Genomic DNA, 6171 nt, shown 5'->3' with positions numbered 1-6171 from the left:
ATCACAGAAGTCCCTAATAAATTTTGAATACTGTCCTTGGCACTGTTGTGAAAATTGGGATTCTTACATTTTCTTCTCCCTTAGATCATAGTCAAAGGCTGGAATTGGATGGGTATAAACTTCACAGAGAGGTCTGGTGGCATAGTGTCTAAGACATTTGACTGCTAACCAGAGGGCTGGCAGTTCAAACCCACCAGCTACTTGGAAGGAAGGTTGGGCAATCTACTTCCATAGTGATACTGCCTTGGAAACCCAAGACGGGGTCACTATGAGTTAGTTCCGACTTCTTGGCAGTGGTTGCTTGCAAACTGCACAGATGAGGTATACTTCCAATTTATTTAGGTAACTGGATTTCTGCTTCCTATTCTTTTATTAGCCTACAATGGCTACAATGTGTATAGCAAATGTGCTATTTGTTGCACTGTTTTTTTAAAAAAGCTAATTGGTATTCCTGATACTATGAAAAAAAGGAAAGAGTAACAATATTAGAGGCTCAGATTAAAAACATGGAGAAGTCAAAATAGATTTGATTTTATATTTCTAAGGATTCAGTCTTATACAATTTTTGCTAAATAGCTTTTAACAATTTTAAAAATTTATATTTTTGCCAAATAGCTTTTAACAATCTTTAAATTTCACGGTTCTGAAGGACTAAAGTGTGTCTAGCTTTTACCTTTGTTGCATGGCTTAGAACAAATTTGGAAACAACTGGCTCTAATATTTTTTATGACTGGATAGATCTTTATTAAAAATGAGAATGTTACTAATGTCATCTATCTTAGCAAAATGTGTAAAGGTTATATATATATGTGTGTGTGTGTGTGTATATAAATATATATATAAGATATATAGATGGCTGTATCTCAGGGAAATGGCTCACAGTTGTAGAGGCTGGCAAGTCCCAATTTCGTGTGTCAAACATCAAGCTCTGGAGGCTTTTCCTGACTCACATAGCTGCAAGGGCTGACAAACCCAAGATCAGTGGGCAGCACAGCAGGATCCAGATCCAAAAAAGTTCCCGAATTTTCTTAGGATGTCCGTATATATACTGGAAGCAGAGCCCACCCCTAAGGAAACTCCCTTACAACTGACTGGCTGCTCAAAGCATGTAACAACATGGAGGTGACTGCTTTATGTAAGACCTCATAATGGTAATGACCACACCACAACTGCTTAAATTACCACTCAGAATCATGGTCCAGCCAAGTTGGCACACAGCCTTAACTACCACATCATCAAAAGCCTTTTTCTGAAATATCATAGTTAAAATATATATATATACATATATATATATATATATATATATATATATATTTTGTTTTGTTTTGTTTTGTTTTTTAAAGAATATTTCAAATTGATATTATAGCACAGAGTACCTTTGAGAAGTGCCTTTTCAGAAGGTGAATTTTACTATCATTGATTTTGGAAACCAAGATTTGGCTCTGACTCCTGTAAAGATTGTCCTTTCTTGAGGTTTGTCCTTGAAAAAAGTTTCCTGAAGATGTACACACTTCCTATCTGAATAAAAGAGCTTAAGGAACCCTTCAATGCATTACTGTGTACTTTATGTTTATTAATCTTAATAGCAAAAACAAATATGTATTCTGAGTCTTTTTTCTTTAAATCCCTGTAAGATAATGATACTAAAGAAAGACAGAAATAGAGTCATATTTCTTTGCAGTACAATATATCATGGCATATGTATTCTTTGAGATAGATGTTTATATTAAGTCAACTGTAAAGTATATACTTTGTTCATCTTGGATCCTATGTCCTCATTTATTTCTTTTGAACATTTAAAGTGTATTTAATGTTATAAAATCAAAAAAACCAAACTCACTGCTGTCGGGTCGGATCCGACTCATAGCGACCCCTCCTTGGATTTCCAAGACAGTATCACTGCAGAAGTAGATTGCCCCATCTTCTTGTTAGCAATCAGATGCCTTAGGCACTATGCCACCAGAGCTTCTATTTGTGTTACAGATCCTTTATATAATAGTATACTTCTGGATTCTCAGGAAAAATTCCCTTGTTGTATATGCTGACTTTCTCTTGGTAGTGGGTTTTCTTGGCTATTTAGGCAACTTTGTCAGTATGAAATTCATCCCCAATGGATTATTAGACAAGAATCAAGGGCCCTGCAGTTCAACTACATCATTCTGAGGCTGTTTTTACAACTCATAGCAACCCCTCTTTGGGTTTCCAAGGCGGTATCTCTACAGAAGTAGATTGCTCAACCTTCTTTCTAAGGAGTAGCTGGTGAGTTTGAACCGCCAGCCTTCTGGATAGTAGTCAAATGCCTTAGGCACTATACCACAGAGCTCCTCATTGTAACCTGTTGTTGATATGTGCCTTCGAGTCAACCCTGACTCATAGTGAGCCCTCCTTTGGTTTCTGAGGCAGTATCACTACAGAAGGAGATTGCCCAACCTATGTTCTGAGGAGTGGCTGGTGGCTTTGAACCTCCAGCCTTCTGGTTAGCAGTCAAGTGCCTTAGGCACTATGCTACCAGAGCTCCTTAGCCATAGTCTATTATTTGTTAATTTCAGAATTCTGTTGGATCATCTTTCTTTTGTTACCAGAGCCTAAGCAGTGTAATTATTGGCCTGATTTTACTCTAGTGATTTTTATAGCCCAGAGAGGGGGTAGCTTCCTTCGAACTATCATCTTGGCAAGGCAACAGAGAATTTTTTTATCTTTGCATACAAGATTATGTTCTGTTTTTCCTAATTCATTACTTCATCTTGGAAACCCAATTCCAAATCCCTATTATGCACAAATTCTAAACCAGAGACTCTTAAGTTGTGCTTTTTGCTTCCAGTAGCCTTGTAGAGTTAACTTCAAGTTCTGCTCTTTATATTGTATCTTCTTAATTTCTAGTACCTGGAAGTTTCCGTTTCTTTCAATTCACTGATGTATTTTAAAAATATATTTGTCTTTTTTCTTTAAGATTATGTCAAACATTATGTTTTGAATTAAGAGGGAAAATTTCTGTGTCTGTGCATCCTGACTGAATGTCATAGTTTATTATCTCTACAAAATAAATATAATATAGAATATCCCCAAATCCTTGTTCATCTGTGTTGAACGTTACTTCATGTAGGTATTCACGTGATGTATAATACATTGCATTTTCTAGTAGTTGAATACTCATGACTAGATGAATAATGATTTCCAATTTAATTTCTTGATCTTTAGCTTCACAGTTTAGAATATGAAGCAAAAATGAGACATTTAAGAATTTAAAAGTGGCTTCCAGCAGACATAGACCAAGTTCATGTACACTAAAAATATTAAGCTTATATGTGAAATCATTTAATTGCTTAGGCCAGAAAGAATTGATGAAACTACCATATTATGCAATCTTTCTTGTACCTTAAATTTATTTTTTTAATGTTAGAAGAGTAGTAAGCAAATATGAATCATGTTTTCTCATATTTAGTTTATTGTATTCCTATACAGTTTTGAATTTTGCTAATGGCAATTGAACATATATCTTTGAGTTTAACATATTTGGAAAAAGAAAGGTAGAACACTACTTACATGTTAATCAATATTGACAGTTTAAAAAGCAAACATGTATGACTTAAAATAAAGGTTCTGCACCCATTATAAATAGGAAGCATTCCTGGGAATAGAAATATGACTAAAAATACTGAGTGCTTCAAGAAGTATGTCCTTGGATATATACTTTATAGATTTATTGTTGTGTTTTCTTAAAGGAAGAAATTCCTCTTCATAGTTACTATGTTGATTAAGTAACATAGTTCATGAAATATAACCAGTTTTTTCCACTGTGAAGTAGTGAACGCTTGCTTTTGTGCATGAAGACAATTTGCAGTATTTCCCTAGCTCATAGTGTAAGAAGCTGATTTTATTGGAATATTAACCTTTTCAGCTAGTTAAACAAGGGCAAAAGTTCTGTAAACAAATAAAAAATTACTGTGAATTTTATATTTTTCTAAGTTATCTGACTTTTTTTTGTAATGCAGTCTTTAGATGCTTTTTTTAATTCTGTTTTTCTTTAGTGTAAATAAGTTGAGAAGGGATATTTATTAAATTCTAACATTACAGCAATTATAACTTTGAAGAAATCTTGAAATAAAACGTATTTGGGTTAAGCCTCAAAGTATTTCTTTTGAATATCAGACCTATCTATGTATTTTGCATTTAAATAATGTTGAGTTATATTTTTCAAAATGTCAAATCCAATGTAATGTTTATATTAAATTTTATAATTTAAGTATTTCCATTTCACTAGCTAAAACATTAAAATGATTACTGGGTACTTGGACATTTTGCAGTAGTCCTTTTATGATAAGATTATTTTCTAATTTCCTCAAACTAATTTTAAAAGATCCTGGGAAGTAGCAATAATATTTAAGATCTTGTAAAAAATTATCTTAATTTTAAAGGTTACATATATGTGTCCAGTTTGGGCATAAGCTTCTTTTAAGAGTTAAATGTAAAGGTGTTCTTTAAAGCATGCATAGTTGGATAATTTTTAGACTGCTTTTGAAAGAAGAAAATTTACCTTGTTTTTATAGGCTTTGGCTTTATAGTGTTTCCAGACTTAGAAGTTGTTCTGTTAAGGTTTTTTTTTTAAATTATTTCTTCTAAAGTTGATTTTATGAATCTGTTTTTATGAATCTGTTTCAAAGAGCTCTAAGTCTAGTTTAAATCTGAAAAATAACACATAAGTTCAGTTTTCTGTGGAGCTATTTTTAAATGTCACAGTACAACTGGATTTCAGATTATGAATTGTTGTTGTTGTTAGGTGCCATCGAGTTGTCTCTGACTCATAGCGACCCTATGTACAGCAGAATGATTATGGGTGGCTAACTTTAAAAAGTTTAAAAAAAAAAATTACTTACCTTTCTGTTTTGTTAACTCAGTTGGTTTTCCACCTGCCGAGTTGTAGTTCTGCCTTTGAGAGGAAATCTGAATATCATTTACTGTAATGTTTTGATCAAATTATTTAAATCTCCATCCTATAGCTCATAGGCTAATTTCTGAACAGTTTTCATAAGGCTAGCTTAACTGCAAGCCAAATAATGAGGTCAAATAAGTTGGAGATAAAGTTGTTCTTTTGCTGTTAATATCATACAAGAACAAATAGCTTACTTCACACTTGGAAAATCCGGTTGTACCTGTTTGAAGCCCATTTGTTAGCATAAAGGAAGATCATTTTCATTGGAGCTAGTTGGTAACAGGAAGTCCTTGTTAAACTACTTACATAGAGTGTTTGGCCCAGGTTCTGTAATTGCAGTCATCCATTATATACAAAATACATTACCTAAAAAAAATGGAAGGTTAGGCAATCCTACTTCCGTAGTGATACTGCCTCGGAAACCCAAGGAGGGGTCGCTATGAGTCGGGGCCGACTCGACAGCACGTAACAACAACAACAACAAAAAAAATGGGTTTGCATTTAAACAAAGATTGTTTTGTTTAGTTATCAAAACTTGCTAAAAATATAAAATTTGGGATAAGAAAGGAAAGAACTTAGTGTGAAGGTTTTTATGGATCCATTAACTTTAAAATGATCATATTCTTTACTATTTTAGAAAATCCTTCAGGGCTTAGCATATAAAATCCTCGAATTTCAGAACCAGAATAGCCAGAAACAAGAGGGGGAGGGGGGTGGGAGTGTGCAGAATCTTCCACCTCACTTTTTACTATGCATGCTACTTTCAAATTAATTTTCTTCCATAGTTTTTTTTTTTGGATGTTGGGGAGTAGATTTTTTTTTTTAATTTTTTTTATTAGGATTTGGGTGAAGATTTACAGAGTAAATTCACTTTTCATACAGCAGTTCACATATACTTTGTCTCATGTCATTGACCAAAATTTACAATGCAGCAGCTCCCCTCCCACTTCCTCCCCATAGTTACCTCCTCCCAGTGTCCATCCCTTCATACTCTTCTGCACCCTGAGCTATCTCCCTGTGCCATAGTTTTTAATATAGAAAAACTAAAATTATTCAGCAATATATACAACAATCTAAAAATTCAAAATATTACCAGGGAGAAAATATTTGTAAGAAAAATTAGAAATGAAATTTCTCTCATCAAGTTTTCTTTACCCCCTACCTTTTATTCTTCCTGAATTATGATAGCTTTTTTAGAAAGGGAGATAGAGAGGCATTGCTATAATGTCTATCTAAATAAC

This window comes from Orycteropus afer, unplaced genomic scaffold, assembly GCF_000298275.1.
Source record: "Orycteropus afer afer isolate SDZICR_OR568_19922 unplaced genomic scaffold, OryAfe1.0 scaffold00750, whole genome shotgun sequence".
Classification (NCBI taxonomy): domain Eukaryota; kingdom Metazoa; phylum Chordata; class Mammalia; order Tubulidentata; family Orycteropodidae; genus Orycteropus; species Orycteropus afer.
This window is presented reverse-complemented; position numbering follows the sequence as displayed.